Source organism: Carcharhinus amblyrhynchos, chromosome 2 (assembly GCF_965287045.1).
Source record: "Carcharhinus amblyrhynchos chromosome 2, sCarAmb.v2.hapA, whole genome shotgun sequence".
Lineage (NCBI taxonomy): Eukaryota > Metazoa > Chordata > Chondrichthyes > Carcharhiniformes > Carcharhinidae > Carcharhinus > Carcharhinus amblyrhynchos.
In genome coordinates, this window is record NC_137325.1 from 1,741,750 (window position 1) to 1,759,406 (window position 17,657).

Here is a 17,657-nt window from a genome sequence, read left to right on the forward strand (position 1 = left end):
CACGTCTACTGAGTAATGGGATTACAGATACTCTTAAAAATCTGGCATGTAAAAAGGTTCAAACAATTTCAAGCTAATTTAAGTACCCAGCCAGATTTTCTCATATCCTTCGGACCCATGCTTTCAGACAGCAGAAAGAAATCTCAGGGAACCATTCAAAATAGGAATCAATGAGAGGAATTTTTCCCACTCATCAAACTCCCCCATTTGCCAAACCCCCCCCTTTACCAAACTCCCTGACATACACTCTGTTCTTCAGCTGCACTCATTTGTACAGAAGAACCTTGAATTTAAACTTTGGAAGCCTATAGATCATTAATTATCCCATTGTACCTTTGTACTGTACAGCTTTAGGCTTCCTGTTAAATTCAATGACCAACACCTATTACATCAGAGAAAACATGATGGAAAAATGCAAAAAAGGACATGAGCTCTCAAGATCTTCCAGTGGATATACCCTGGATTTCCTGTGCATTTTTGTACATATTCCTTCTCTGAAAATCTCAAAATGTTGTGCATCTTAACTCCTCACCCCAAATGTTGACTGATAGAGTATTTCAGTACAGTTGAGGTTCAAGTTCAGTTTCCTCTACACTCATATCCACAAGATAAGTAGAGATATGAAAGGTCATCCAGCTTATTGTATTCAATCTTTCAAATCCTCCGACTTTGGCAACCGTCCTTCTTTAATAAATGATTGTAGGATGTCTGTCACACTTGGATATGTGAACATTCATTTCAAATACCGTTCACTGTGAGAAGGACATCATTAGCCCTAAATATACCTTTCACTGAGTCCCCTTTACTAGGCACCGGGCTCACAATTTAAAATAGGAACCTAATTATTTCCATTCACTATTTTGTTACCCAGTACAATTGCTTCTTGCAGGCAACTGACTTGTAGTTTTCCACACAAAAAAAACAAACAGAACTGTAGAATGTGATCCCAAAACAGTAATTAAAAATCATGAAACCTAAATGTAACAAAAAGGAATTTAGTCAGCTTGGAGCTATAGTTCTTGTCACAGGTTTCTATTCTGAATGGTTTTTCAGTTGTACATTATGGTTTCTGAATTCTCAGCATTTTGCAGCTTCTATCAATGCTTTTTGAACTTTCTTCTCAACTTCTTCAAATCTAGCCAATTGGTACGTACACTTATGTATGTTTGGAAACATTGCAGGCAGGGTTGCGAGATATTTCCACAGTTTTAGAGAATTGAGATTTGAAGGGAGATTTGAGAAACTGGAGCTTCTTAGTCTCGTAACCAAATCCCCCTCCACCGCTTTGCGCCAAAGTCAGGATAGTAAGCCTTGTGTACAATCAGGACCCTGACCTTACGGTTGCTTGCCATTTTAACACAAGACCCTGCCCCCCATGTCCACATGTCTGTCCTTGTCCTGCTGCAATGTTCCAGTGAAGCTCAACACAAACTGGAGGAACAGCATCTCATCTTCCAGCTCGGCACTTTACAGCCTTCCCGTCTCAACATCAAATTCAACAACTTCAGATGATTTGCTCTACCCTACCCTGACCCCTTTGTTTCCATTCTATTTAATTTTTAGCTGTTCTCTACCTTTTATTTCTTTATTGTCTTTCTTTATTCCTCCCACTCCTTCCCACTATTTTATCCCCCTTTTCTTACCTTTTCTCCCCCTTTGCTTCCCTTTTACTCAATTTTACCTCTCTTCCCTCGATTCCACCCACCCCTGTTGCCCACATCTTCATCTGTCACAGTTTACCCTCTGATTTCAGCTTCTCTGCCGTTTGGCCATTCACACCTTCTATTCTCTCTATGGACCACCATTAGGCACAAAACAACCTTTCTCCTTGTTTTTGTGGCTATGACTCATTTAGTTGAGGACTATGGAGTTATCCCTGGTGTCCTGGCCAGTATTTATCTCACAATCAACTCACCACGACTTTTTAGACAACATTTCCCAAACAGGCAACCGCTATCGTCTAGCAGGACAAGAACAGCAGATACCTGGGAACACCACCACCTGCAAGTTCCCCTCCGAGCCACTCACCATTCTGACTTGGAAATATATTGCCATTCCTTCACTGTCACTGGGTCAAACTCCCTAACAGCACTGCAGGTGTACCTACACTGCATGGACTGCAGCAGTTCAAGAAAGTGGTTCACCACCACCTTCTCAAGGGCAATTAGGTTTGGGCAATAAGTGCTGTCCTGGCCAGTGACACGTCATTATCACATTGTTGCTTATGGGTTTTCACTGTGTCTAAATTAGCTGCTGCAACAGGGTGTCATACCCTTCAGAAGCTACTCCAGTCACCGTAAGACACTTTGAGATGTCCAATGGCCCTGACAATCATGTCCTTTTACATAAGGATTGAGTTAGTGCACTCCCAATATGAAACGCCTCCAGAGATTTACAACAGTAAAACACAATAAACCATCTCTGTGAGGGGACAATCTCGCAATGATATAAAGTTGTAACCTTAACCTCTCTATCCTTTTCCTTTTTTGACTAGTGTCCTGCAGTTTTCTAACATGTTTATTGTGAAGTAATGTCATAATGGGTCATTAGACAGATTTCCAAAGAATCAATGGGCCCTAACTAGAAGCAGGTGATATCCTGGTTTTATATTATTGAAGCTAAGAAACAGAGTAGGTTTGAGTATTGCCTCGTACAAGCCAGGGACTTCCGAAAGCGGAGGTTCCACCATCTCCAGCACGATGTCACCATGCATCAAATGTATCTTCCCATCCCCCAGCATTCCAAAAGGAGTTTCTCTCTGTGGCACCCTGGTCCATTCCTCCCTATCACCCTAACGCCTCATCCCCTTTCCACTGCACCTTCCATGTAATCGTAGGAGCCCCTTTCCCTCCTCCCTCTTCACCGTTCAAACTCCCAAATCATTCCCTCCAGGTTAAGCAGTGTACCTCTTTCAATTTAGTCTCACAGCTCCCAATGTGGTCTCCTTGACTGGGGAGGCTAAACACAGACCAGGTGACTGCTTCATACAACAGCTTCACTCAGCTCACATGTAAGACCTTGACCTTCCTGTTGCAAAACATTTTAATTGCTCTCATGTTCAATCCTCAGCCTGCTACAGTGTTCCAATGATGCCCAACTCATCTCCCAGTCAGTCACTTTACAGCTTTCTGGATTCTACACAGTTCAAAAACTTCCGATCATGAACTCTGTCCTCCATTTCGAATGTTTTCCTCTACGCAGGTTTGTATCTCGTTTTTATTTGCAGATCTGATCATTATCCTGCTCCTAAAACTTACTCCAGGCCAATTCTAGCACCCTCTTTGCTTTTTATTGCTTTGCATCTTTGCTATTTAATCACTGCGGCCCTCTAACCTATCGCTTGCCTTCCCTTTTGTTCAACCTGACCCTTCCCCCTTTTTAAACAGTATGAAACCCATTACACTCCTGCCTCTATCCAGTTCTGACGGAGAGTCATATCGGACTCAAAACATTAACTCTGCTTTTTTTTTTCTCCGCTGATGCTGCCTGACGTGCCGAAATCCTCAAACACTTTCTGCTTTTACATCGACCACAAATCCCACTGGTACATAAGGAGACCCAAAAAGGTTGAATCAATAATAAAAGTAGATCTGTTTCTGGTGGATTTATTGTAATACTTTTAGTTCCAAGCATATTGAAACTCCACAGTTATCCTTCCCCAAGTCATATAAAGAACAACTTGTACCAGCCCAACAGTTGCTGCTGCTGAATAAAATCATACAAAATGGAATCTTTCACATAAATCCAAGGGCTTGAATATGAAGCAGAACTGCTGGACCACAGTCAATCTTCTGGGAAATGTAAACATCTTTGATGCCCAAAGCTAATGTTCCAAAGCCTGATTCAGATGATTCTATATTTCAAAAAAAACACACAGGGTGAACAATAATATTTAGCTCAATTCTTGCAATTTAAAATCTATCTGGTCTGTTAATTTTTAGTTTGACTGGAATTTGAAAATCTATTTGTATATATAGTAGCAATCCACATATAACAAATATTCTAGACCTACACTTCAGATATACCAAACCAGTTTCTCTCCATTTAGTAATATGGCTATTTTTTCCCTTAACAATTAATATATTATGCATATTTACTGCTTTGTTTGCTATTTTGTTTCCAAGCTTTGTAAGAGTCAGTGTTATCTTGCAGATGTGTCATGTATTTTTTTTAATTTCTGGTTCAATCCACAGGAACGCCAGTCGCTGCAAAAGTCTATAAAGACATCTTAAAAAAGAAATACAATGTGCAAGATTGGGTTCACATGTAATGGAGAGTAAAGGGATCAAACTGGAAGGAAGTTTAGTTTGACAGCAGGAAAATCATATCAATAACAATGGTTTTCATTAGAACTTGTTCAGATTTAAACTAATAATTCTCACTAGAACAAATGACAATCAATATGAAATAAAAATGATCACTTTAAAAGAAGTGAAACATCTCATGCTTATCCCAGCCAAAGTCAAAATGCAAAACTTGTGATTCAGGCAGCCTTCATAAAACACTTTGGAGTCTCTAACCTGAACCATAACACTCTTGAGAAGGCTGTTCTGACATCAGCAATGGCGACCTTGGATACAGGTCCTCCAGGATGGAGGGCGTGCTCTTGCTGACATCTTGCTCAAAACAGGCATAGAACGCTTTGAGCTCATTGGGGAGGGGTGCCTTGGGGCCGGCGATTTTACCTGCCTTTATTTTGTAGCCGGTTACGTCTTGCAGACCTCATTATAGTCAGCGAGATTCCGTATGGCTAGTCTGGGATTCCAGCTTGGTCTGGTAATGTGTTTTGGCATCTCTGATGGGTCTCCGTAAATTGTATCTGGCTTTCTTCTATGGTGTGGGTATGCCGGCGTTGGACTGGCGTAAACACAGTAAAAAGTCTGACAAAACCTGGTGTTGTCAGACTTTTTACTTTCTTCTATGGGTCAGGGTCACCTGACTTGAACGCCTCAGACCTGGACTTCAGCAAGCAGTGGATATTCCTGTTTATGCATGGTTTCCGCTTGGGAAACATGCGGATTTGCTTTAGCACACAGTCTTCTTAATACTTACTATTGAAGTCAGTTACTGTACTGGCATACTCGTTCAGGTTCGTCACAGAGTTTTTAAATACTGGCAAGTCCACTGACTCCAAGCAGTCTTGTAAGAGATCATCCGATTCCTCAGATCAATATAACACGACTCTGTTTGACAGATTCTCTTGTTTCAGTTTTTTCTTGTAAGCCGGGAGCAGGAGCACAGTCTTGTGGTCTCATTTACCACAGTGTGGGTGGGAGATAGGGCAGGAGGCATGTTCGATATTTGTGTAACAGTGCTCTAGGATGTTTGGGCCTCTGGTGGAACAGGAGACGTGTTGTTGGTAACTTGGTAGAACACTCGAGTTTGACCTGATTGAAGTCCCCGGCCATGATGAACAAGGCCTGGGGATGTTTTCTATTTGTATGCGGTGGCATATGTTTCGTCCAGCGCAGTCTTCACGTCTGCATGGGAATGGGACCTAAACTGCATTGAGTTATCGGGCCTCAGCTTCTGAATCAACCCCTCCCCTCATCGGAAAATCCACGAGAGTAGAAAAGGTGTGAATCATGACTGGTGTCCCAAGGTCTGCACCTAGCAAGGAGACCTCCAGGAGCATTGCCCAGTGGGGAGAGGCTCATGCCCAAGCACTGTCCCCTTGCACTGTTTTGGCAGTGCTGGGGGGAGTTTTCAGGTCAATCCCTTCGCCCCAAACAGCCTTTAAAAATGAGGCCTCAATCTTTGAGGGGCTAAGTTGTTGGTGGGAAGGGGCAAATCAGAGGCCACCCCACCAGTGTTACATCATGGAACCCGCCTCGTGAGTTGTTTTCGCCCATAACCCTTAGATGTGGAGAAAACCGCTGATAATACCGCGGCTCGGCATTTGCCGAATTCTGGGAAAATTCTGCCCAAGATCAATCCATTTGAAATAAAACCTAATGATAAAAGCAGGATATCGCAGAGTGATATCACAGCAGTTTCTGTATCTGAGGCAGACTCTATAGCAGTAAATTCAATTTTAGAGACAAATGAAATACAGGGAAAAGGAATCCTTTAAAAAAAGATGTTCTCTGGACATTGAAGGGAACATAAATGTCATAAGACCATAAGACATAGGAGCAGAATTAGGCCACTTGGCCCATCGAGTCTGTTCCACCATTCAATCATGGCTGATATTTTTCTCATTCCCATTCTCCTGCCTTTTCCCCATAATCCCTGATCCCGTTTTTAATCAAGAGCCTATCTATCTCTGTCTTAAAGACACTCGATGATCTAATGCCAAATTTGATCAATAGCTTTTCCATTTCCGGCAGTGATTTGAAAATAGGTTTTGATGCAGCGTAACTTAAATGTGATTGGAGAGGTGAGTTGAACTTTGCAAAAAAGGTACCTGAGATAAGGAAGTGTGAATTCTTATTAAACAATTTGAATCCCGATTACAAGCAGAAATGTGCAACATCATTTTTTATTATTGAAGAGGTTTCATCACCGTTATACACAAGACTCTACAGCAATAAAAAACTGCAGTGAAATATCTTAATCAGTCATTTCTCCTGAGAATTATCAAACCATTTTTATTCGCCTTTGCACTAAAGAGAATTGCAGAAATTAAGCATCTGCTTAATTAACCCGAGACTGGGCCTTGGTTCAGTGACACTTTGAACAGGAATTACTTCTGACAATTACTCAGCAAATAACTCAATTATAATAGGTGGTGGAGAGTCTTTTTATAATAAAGCTACTGTGCTTGTGTAGAATGACATCTGGTATTTAAATATAACAGAAAGGCCTCATTCAAATAACTATAATCCTCTGAGTACATTTTAAATCCTGAGGTAATAGTTTAAAATATCCACAGATTAATGTAAACCTATTCTGCTATTAACCACATTCAACAGAAAAAAAGACCGACATGAAACTGTTGCATTATCACAGAGTCATGACTGCGTAGGCGGCCATTTGGCTCATCAGTTTCATTACCCTGCAAACTGATTTCCCACAGTGTCCATCCAATTTCCTTCAAAATCAAATCATCATCTCAATTTTCACCACCCTAATCCTAACCCTAATACGGCCTTTCCTCACATTCCCCCTTCATCTCCTGCCCAAAACCTTGGAATTCTGCACCATCCACCTTCCCCCACCCCACATCCACCGCCCACTCCCCACCCACCTCCACCCCACCCCTGGACAATCAGCTTTGTCTAAACTTGTCACTGTTTTGTACATTTCTATCAAACCTCTGCTCGATTAGTTCCTTCAAGCTGACCTTGAAGCTAAAATCCTTCATCCCTGGAACTATTCTGGTAAATTTCCTCGGCACATTCTCAAGGAACCCGTACATCCTTCCTAATGTGTGACCATGTATATATGCAAAAGGTGTACTTGTGCAGGTGATTAGGCCACATGACCGATAGGTGCCTCTGTCCTTACACATTTTACAATTGTGCCATTAGGACTGGAATCATAGGGTCCCTATAGTGCAGAAGGATAGCATTTGGCCCATCAAATCTGCGCTGGGTCTCTGACAGAACATCCCACCCAGGTTCACCATCCCATCCTACGTCCAGCTATTTACCATGGCCTAAGGGGGGGTAGTTATAGGACAGATGTCAGGGGTAGGTTCTTTACCCAGAGGGTGGTGAGGGATTGGAATGCCCTGCCTGCTGCAGTTGTAAATGCGCCTAGTTTGGGGGCGTTTGAGAGGTCTGTGGACAGGTTTATGGACGAAAAGGGATTGGTTTAGGTTAGTGGGTCATTGTTGTTGTTTTTTTTAACTGGTCGGCGCAACATCGTGGGCCGAAGGGCCTGTTCTGCGCTGTAATGTTCTATGTTCTAATCCACCTAACTTACAAATCTTGGGACACTGAGGGAGAATTTAGCATGGCCAATCCACCAAACCTGCACATCTTTGGACAATGGGAGGAAGCCAGAGCACCCGCAGGAAACCCACATAGACATTGGGAGAAATACAAACTCCACACAGACAGTGACCCAAGGCTGGAAGGGAACCCAGGTCCCTGGCACTGTGAGGCAGTGGTGCTAACCACTGTGCCACCCCAATACTGCCTTTTCTTCACCCTTCTGCCAAACTGCACCATACTTCTCTGCATTAAGTTCCATCTGCCACTTGTCTGCCCATTTTGTTAGTCTCTGTCTGTGCAGTCATCATCATTTATCACACATCCAAACTCGGCACCATCTGCGAACCTTGAAACTTTACTTTGCATTGGGAAATAAATAGCACGTTAGTTAATAGTGACTCAATCACAAACTGAAGGCAACGCCTGCTTACAATTCCTATGACATAAGTAACGACCTTTAATCTGACTCCGAATGTGGATGTCTCAGTTTAGGTCCCTCAGTATGCAAAAATCATGATTCAGTCAAGTCAAAAATCTTAAAGTGGTTCTTTGGGAACATGAGCTGAAAATCCTTCAGGTCGCCCCATATTTTTAGGAGTAACTGATGAATTACGTGCAATTCCAAATGAGTCAGTTTTCAGAATTAGATGAAATGAAACATCTTGATGCAAAAGTTTTGGGCTTGGTTTCACATTTCTATTCAGTGTATAAATAATCCATGAATATGCAACCTAGTTACACCAGTATTAAATCACAAGTCATGGTCCACGACAGCTTTAAGTTAAAAATAAATCATTCAAAATATTTCAAAGCAAAAGTTACAATTTGTTTAGCATAAATTCATAAATAAATGTCAAAGATGACAACTGCTTTTGATTCAGGGCCAGGTATATAAGGTGATGACAATCATTCAACGCTCCCAGCTCACTCATGTAGACAGTTGCCCATCATAAAATGTAGTCAGAGATGGACTCATATTCTTCCCACAAATCCAGGTTGCATGTTAAACATGCTTTTGTGTGGAAAGAAATTCTTGAGATCAATCTGACTGCATTTCACTGAGATGTCCACCTATGAACAAAATGAAATCTCTTATTGTGAAGGGCCATTGTTTACCTTGAAATAGTGTTCAGGATTTAACCTTTTCTTCATTACATTTGATCACACGTGAGCTTTGTTACTCACCACATACAATTCAGTGAACAAATGCAACGATGGATTCTTTTCTTTGAAATCAGTGAAATAGAGTACATTAATAAAGAATGCAATGTTACCAAGCATTCAGGAAACACCCGAGTGCAAGGTGTTAAAGAGAAACGAATCTTTGATTTTGGTACTTTATTGTTGAATATATTGAAATTCTAATTTACATTGTTATTTGACTTGCAATATCAACCATATTACAGAGACTGAAATTGTCTCATTTATAATGTAATACTGAAATTGGAGACAGAAGAATTGGCAATTATATTTGTTTTATTTCAATATTTTGTTAATGACAAGGATATGGAAATCGCTGGCATGGCCAGCTTTTATTGCCCATCCCTAGTTGCCCTTGAGAAGATGGCAGCTCACCACCACCTTGAACTCTATGTCTCTGTCATCTAGATATGCCTGTGGCGCTGTTAGGGAGGGAGTTCTAGAATTTTGTTCCAGCAGCAATAAAGGAGCGATGAGATATTTCCAATTCAGTTTGGTATGTAGCTTGAGGGGAACTTGTATCTGCTACCATTATCATTGTGATGCAAGTAGTGGGTTTAGAAGGTGCTGTTAGAGGTGTACAGTAGTTGCTGCAGTGTACCTTATCGATGAAAGGGACTGCTGCCATTGTGTGCTAGTGGCGAGACCAAATGTGTAATGTGATGGACGGGGCATCAATCAAGTGGATCGGTTTGTCCTGGATGATGTTGAGCTTCTTGAGTGTTGTTGGAGCTGCACTCATCCAGGCAAGGGGAAAGTATTCTAACACACACCTTGTAGATTGTGGACAGGCTTTGGGGAGTCAGGAGCTGAGTTACTCACCACAGAATTCCCAGCCTCCCACCGTTCTTGCAGCCACAGTAGTTATCTGGCTAGTCCAGTTCAACGGTAATGGATGTTGATAGTGGAAATTCAGTGATGGTAATGATATTGAATGAGAGCAAAGGCAGTGATATTATCCCTTGTTGGAGATGGAAATTGCCTGGCATTAGTAAGGCAATAACTAGTGCTTGCCACTGATTAACCCAAGCCTGCATGTTGCAGGTGTTACTGCATTCAAGCACAATATCTGCAAAAGTGATGACTGTTCTGAACGTTGTGCAATCATCAACAAACATCCCCATTTCTATCCTCGGGATGGAGAGGAGATCATTGATGACGCAGCCGGAGATGGTTGGGCCTTGGGCACTACCCTGTTAGAACTGTCCCCAAAGCTGCTTCCCTGATGGAGGTTTGGCCTTTATTGGAGCTCTGCCATATTGTTTGTTTGGTATTGAAGTTAATTTACCAAATGATATGATTTCACCAAGTAACTCACAGAATGCAGTTTTGTTCAATTAAACATTGATTGAACAGGTGCAGCGTACACCAGGCACAGCGTACACCAAGTGGACTGTACAATAGGTGTGGCATACATTGGGTGGAGTGTACACCAGGCGCAGCGTACAAAAGGAGTTAGGGGAAGTAAGTGAGCAGGAGGAGCTGGGTCCTTTAGAGCCAGGTACTTTGATCTGCTGTGTTTGCAAAATCCTTTACTCAAAGCATAAAACTTGGGAAAAATCTTTTCTAAAATGTACACTGGGCTACTGCAACCAGAACAGTGACTCATATTGTGCTACTAAATACACAAATCCCTCATTCTCTTTGTCCACTGAATTTAATTGTACGTTGCTTTTCCATCTCTCTCAGGACCACCTCTCCTAATTTTTCACAATTACAATCACACCGCCAATCCACATTGCAATGCCCTCAGTCTACATTAGAATCTCCCCCCAAATTCACATTAATCACCCTCCCCAATCCACATTACCAGGTATAATTTCCTTGATTGACACCCATTCATTTAAACATTAAACCAAGCTGGACTAATGAATGCAGGCCATCGTATAGATTTTGACAGTTTTACCCCCATTGTCAAATTGATGAATTCCACTATTGCACAGTGATGGTTAAATCCAACCAAAAATATGACATTTCCCACAGTGTGAAAGGCACAAACAGTAACACTAAGTTAAAGAACCAATCAGCAACACGCTGCATAGACATCTATGTCAAGTCAATCAATGGTAAAAGACATTCAGCAGATAGAACATGAGCCAGAGAAAAGCACATCAGATTAAATCTGTTTGTTTTTTTTCCCTGTTGCTGGTTTTTTCCCTCTTCTAAATGTGATAAAATTGACAAGTCAAATGGTACAGGAACCAGATCTACTGCTAATATATTCCTGAAACTGAGGAGTGACTGAGACATGAATACTGAGATTGCCAACAGAACGCTGCCCAATTTCCTTTTTACTCATGTATGGGATGTGGATGTTACTGCCTGAGACCACATTTGATGTCCATTCCTAATTGATTGCCTGTTGAACTGCATGGCTTGCTGGGCCATTTCAGTGGGTTTTTAAGAATCAACAACATTGCTGCGAGTCCAGAGTCACATATAGGCCAGATAGGATAAAGGAGGCAGATTTCTTTTCCTGAAGGACATTAGTGAACCCGATGGCTTTTACAACAATCGACAATGGTTCCATGAACCAAAACAGAAAATGCTGAAAATTCTCAACAAGTCTGATAGCATCTGCGGAGAGAGAACAGAGCTAACGTTTCAAGACAGGATGATGCTCCACCAGAGCTGGCAATGTTTCATGGTCACCATTAGGCTTATAATTCCAGATTGTTATTGAATTCAAACTTCTCCATCTGCCGTGGTGGAATTCAAAACCAGGTGCCCAGAACAAGTTGTTACCAAAAGCCACTTATTTGTTCATGGAATATAGACTGGTAAGGCCACCATTTGTTCACCGTCCCAAACCTGCCCTTGAGAAGGTGATGGTGAGCTGTTATGTTCATCCACTGCAGTCTGTAGAGCTAAGCTCCACCTGTTTGGAAAAGGTCTTCCATAGTTTTGACCCAAAGGAACAATGATGTGTTTCCACATCAGTATGATGCAGGAATATTTCAGTGGCAGAGGTGGATCAGCAAAAGTCATCCTCGGGCTTCTCACAGCTTCATGATCACTAAGATGTTCTGCTTCTGATCAGGGTATTTATTGGAAATTAGCACGATGATGAGAGAATGCATGTGACTGTTGTTGCTGCTCCAATTCCATTATCACACAAGCTGCAATGCACAAATTAACAGATTTAAAGGAACTTTTACAGAGGCTGTAACCCAATCTACTGCTGGCTCTCAGCACCGTGCGTTGGATTTGACTTGGATTTAACCCTGAAGAAAGGAGGATTTTTTTTTAAAACACCTCAGGTGTGATTACCTAAACTGCGCTGAGGAAAATGTAGGTCAGGATTTTCCTCAGCTCCAATTGTGATCTGCTGCTTGAGGAATCAACACTGAACCTGAAGATAACAGGAGTACATTCAGGATATGTTATTTATTGAAGTCAGACAATTTGAAAATGGGGAAGGAAGAAACGTACATAGGAAACTGACCTGAATTGTTTGGGATCAAATTCTCCCAAATCCAAATGCATTTTTTAAGTTGCTGTAAAACAAACTACATGACACTAGTAATTTTTTAAATATATTTCTGTATTCCACCATTACAGAAAGCACACAATGCATAGATCAAAGCAGTCAAACAGCTCAAGTGTTTCATATTTCTCTGCAAAATCAATACATCACAAAAATCAATTGTGATATAATACCAAAAATGAAATGTTGCCACACTCAAGACGTTCACAAGATGTGTTGGGTTATTTATATGTGTTTCCACAATTTTAAGTTCTGTTTTGAATATCCATTCATCTCGCCAGTAAAGCACTGTGGGGACAAAAGATATCAGTAAATATTATCCTCGAAGTAGAATTTTCAAACAAGAACAGAGGGGCAAAATAAAGATTCTGCGCATTTGTTTATTGACTAAGTCACAGGGTAAATACTGTGTTTCCAGTGATTCATCAATAAAATATATAAATCTCCAATAAGCATGGAGTCGTGACTGCTCAGTTTCTGCAATTGCTCAGAACTGCCATAAGGTGGTGAAAGATGTACATTTCACTGACAAATGTACGGAAGTCCTGAGACAGCATGGATAGATACTGAGTATGTTATTTTCCCTATAAAACAGAAAAATGGTAGCAGTGTTTCTTTGGCAAAGGCAATGCATATGGAAGAACAGTGGTTATGGATGTCTCATTAGACTTCCACAGAATACATCAACTAAGGTTTGCATGGAGTAAATGTGAAATGAACAAGAGGTACTCTGCTGTCAAGTAAAGGCAGTTACACAAACCTCAGCCATCTATATGCCACCCCGACCCCTCCCCACTCCCCACCAAACACTGAAGCACTAGAGATTAATAGCTGCAAACACAGAATATTAAACAATTCCTACTGTGTGTTCCCAAATGAAAGAAATGTGAATTTTAAAGAATCAGTTTGAACCTGTCAAATGTGTCGTCAAGCATGGACTTTCCAAATGGATCAGAGATTATTCATAGATTCTGACATCCTCTAAAGTGTAAGTAGTTAAACTAGTGAATCTGCAATAAAGTAGAATAACATGAATGAGATCTTTGACAAATTGTACTGCATTAAGTTTAATAATTTAAAATAGTTGGGATTCACTAAATTGCCAGTTATCAATATTCTAAAACAGCATTAATGCATAGATCAAGCATGCTGTTGTCTTCCAGAGCTTATCCATTTCTCTTCTGGATTCTCTTTCCTAGAGAATAGTAGAGGCTGGGTCATTGATATATTGAAGGCTGAGTTAGAGAAGTTTTTGATAGATACAGAGTCAATAGTTATGGAGAACAGATTGGAAAGTGGAATGGAGACCACAACCAAATCAGCCATGATATTATTGAATGGCAGAGCAAACTCAATAGGCCAAATAGCCAACTCCTGCTCCTACTCCCTGGATTATGGAATCATGAAATCCCTACAATGCAGGAGGCAGCACTGGTCCATCGAGTCTGCACTGGCTCTCTGACAGAGTACCTTATTCACGCCCTCTCCCCTGCCTCATCCACTTAATCTCACACGTTTCCCATGACTAATCCATTTTAGCTACACATCTTGGGACACTAAGGGGCAACTTAGCGTGGCCAATCCACATGACCTGCACATCTTTGGAGTGTGGAAAGAAATCAGAGCACCTGGAGGAAACCCATGAAGACATGGAGAGAACATGCAAACTCCACATAGACAGTCACCCAAGGCCAGAATTGAACCTGGGTCCTTGGTGCTGTGAGGCAGCTGTGCTAACCACTGTGTTGTCTTAATTATCACAGAATAATTCTGTCAACTACAAAATGGCTGCATGCATTTTAAAATCCCATGTTGGGACTCCAATATGGTCACTTGTTAGACATGTAAATGCGTAATATTAGGTGGCACACCATGACATTTAACATTGATATAAAAGGAAACAGTTTATAGTAAATTGTCCAAAGCCCAATTACTTCCTTTTGTGGGTGATGAGATTTCAACAAGTTATAAGCTCGGCATTAATGCACAAATTAAAAGATATAATTAGAATCAAAGCAAAAAGTCAGATATTCTAACTGGTTTTGCTCTACAGTAATAAGAAAACCAGGCATTTTGAAAGTTTCTAGTCATCTCATCCTGTTTCTCAATGTCATCAATATCAGTTTGCGAGCAACACTCAGCAATGCAGTGTAGGATGGATAATCAGTGGGAAACACATTGATTCTGTGTAGTGTTCAGTTTAAAGCTTGGAAACTCCAATATTTCACCACTATGCAGTATCAACAATTCATCACACCATAACTTGCGTACTGGCAAGTTGTCTACTATCTCAACATTTAAGCTGTTCTATTATTTCACTTTCCAGTTCAGTTCACAGTAGTTATATAATCAAATCAGACTGTAAATAGTCAAGATTGAAGAATATTATAAATCAGTAGCTATTTCTCTGAAATTATGATGCTTCATTAGCACACAAAACATGCTGTTGATGTTTTAAAATAATGAGTGTAATATATAGATCTGATGAGGATTTTGCTGTCCAGATATTAAAACTAATTATTAATTAAAAATAATTAAGGTTTTTGGTATTCATTTGTGGGACATGGACATTGGAGTTGACCAGCATTTATTGCCCATCACTGGTTGCCTTTGAGGTGGTGGTGGTGAGCTGGTTTCTTGAACCTCGATACAACTGAGTGGCCACTTCAGAGGGTAATTGAGAATCAACCATATTGTTGTGGCTCTGGAGTCGCACATAGGCCAGACCAGTTAAGAATGGCAGAACATTAGTGAACCAGATGGGTTTTTCCAACAATGGTTTCATGGTCATCAGTAAATTTTTGATTCCAGTTTTTTTTTTTAAATTGAATTTGAATTCCACCACTTGCTGTGATGATATTCAAACCTGGGTCCCCAGAACATTAACTGAGTTCCCCTTTAAGTCTCTCCTATGACTCAGATGATGATTGGTAGACATCAATCTTACTTTCAGCAGCCAATGGACAACTTATTTAAACATTGAAACCAAGTCTAGATCACCCATTCTCACCAACATCAAAATGCAACGATGGGAAAATATGTCAGACAAACCAAGAGTGTGTAAGCTTTCAGGAGGTTGGATAGAGTTAATTGTACCTGAAGTTATTTTCAGGAAAATAACAGATACTAGTTCCATTGTTGATTATGAATTTAAACTGAACATCACCTCTGTTCAATCTTCATTGTTGATACTTTACTGCACCATGTACTTAGTTGAAAATTAATAGGACCAATAGTACCTTGAATGCATCGTTGCATAGCTGATGAGAGAGTGATCCAAAAGCAAAGCTGATCAGATTAACTCACAGATAACTGATTTTCCCCCACACCAATGAATGCTGGTGGAAGGCAACAATTCCATCAGTTGAACGTTGCTGTGTATTTTACCAGTTCACAGCCAAACCACTAGATGGTGATAATGAAAACATTAACCCGGTTTCTCTCTCCATAGAGGCTGCATGCCCCGCTGAGTATTTCCAGCATTTTCTGTATTTATTCCACTGGATGTTCCACTAAGCTGGGGGGGTGGACAGCTGACATGCACGGCAAGAGGCAAGTAGCCTGATAAGCTGTCTGAATATATTATTGCATCATGATAGAGGAGGAATGCAAATTCAAATTAAAAACTGATGTTTCATTACCCAAAACCTGTGCTTATCAAGCTGTGTGTTGCACTCTATTATACTTTGATGAATTTTTCCCTAGTGGGCATCTTTATGAAGAAGCAGAATCTGAAATTTTTGCATGCACCAATCCTACATTCAATGTGCATAGTGTCACACAAGAGAACAGCTTAACCTTGGAGCTAATTTTCAGAAACAGGAGTTCCTTTATTTTACTTTTCTGACAATATCTCACAAGGGCCAGAAATCTCATATACTACAGTTTTATCAACCATGTGTACCTCCAGAATAAAACTGAAGCTGGATATAAGCATATTGCATCACCCTACTCCCGGATTTACTTGCTTGCTGGTTTTTGCCTTACAGATGCATTGCTTACAAAACCACAGCAGGAGAAAAACAGTCTTCTAGCAGCAGAGAATACAGACGCTTTCATAGAAACAGAATTTCTACAAAAGCAAAATGCATGAAATTACAACTGAATGAACATTTATGGTGAAAAAAAGACTACACAGAAAATACAAAGAATCTTTCTGACTGAACATTTTTGTGGTCAAAATCACTTGTTTCCAGCTGATGTAGGAAGTAGTGAGTGCTTTGTGGTTTTAAGACTCTAGAAAAGATGGAATACTCACACAAAAACACAAACACAAACACACAGATATTACTTTACAGTTAGTAAATAACACATTTAATGAGAATTAATTGTTTACCTGCCAAATATGTTTTGATGAGAACCTCTAAATAACACTAATAGGAATATTCTCAGCACATTACAGATCTTACATCTTAAGCCACAGAGAAATAAGATCCGAGGGCCACATATACACACTGTTCTGCGCACTGGAGAAAGTACTTCATTGCCAACACCCCTGCTATTAAACATAGTTTCACTGTCACCATCCATACCTCCTTCACCATCAACGTCCAGCTGGATTTTTTGTGTCTACCACAGGGCAGTTTCCAACATTTTCCTTACTATTTCAAAATGAAGTCTTGATTTCAGGAAACAGTTAATTATTCAACAACAATATGCAACTACTTTCCTAAATTAAGTTTTTTTCTCCCCCTTTATAAGATTGGACTTAAATATTTAACACTGGTAGATGGATACTGATCCTTATGTTGCTTGGCAGTTTTACGTTCACTTGCCAAAGAGAAGGCAAGAAAGCACATTCCAGCCCCTGCTGCAAACGCTGGCTGCCTATTCCGTGTAGATATTCTCAGTGCTTTAATTTTTCAATACATGTTTCCTACTTCAGTGAAGGTTGACACATATTACAGCAGCTGGTATGCCAGTCTTTCCAGCTCACATCAAAACGCAGTGAATGAGGCAGCCGACGTGAATGACAGTGCAAATCAGCAGCTCACATTCAGGCAGACAGCTAAACCTCTGCCTTCTGCAATCACAATCATCTGTTGAAACTTTTATTTTGTCTTTTATTTCTTTTCTCCCATTGCAAAATG

The 17,657-nt window shown here is 40.6% G+C and overlaps 1 protein-coding gene across 3 annotated transcripts in view; it reads right to left on the reverse strand.

The window, feature by feature from the left end:
* Positions 1–17,657, reverse strand: part of LOC145351806 (cadherin-18) — a 556,159-nt gene that overhangs the window by 537,389 nt on the left and 1,113 nt on the right. The window lies entirely within an intron of this gene.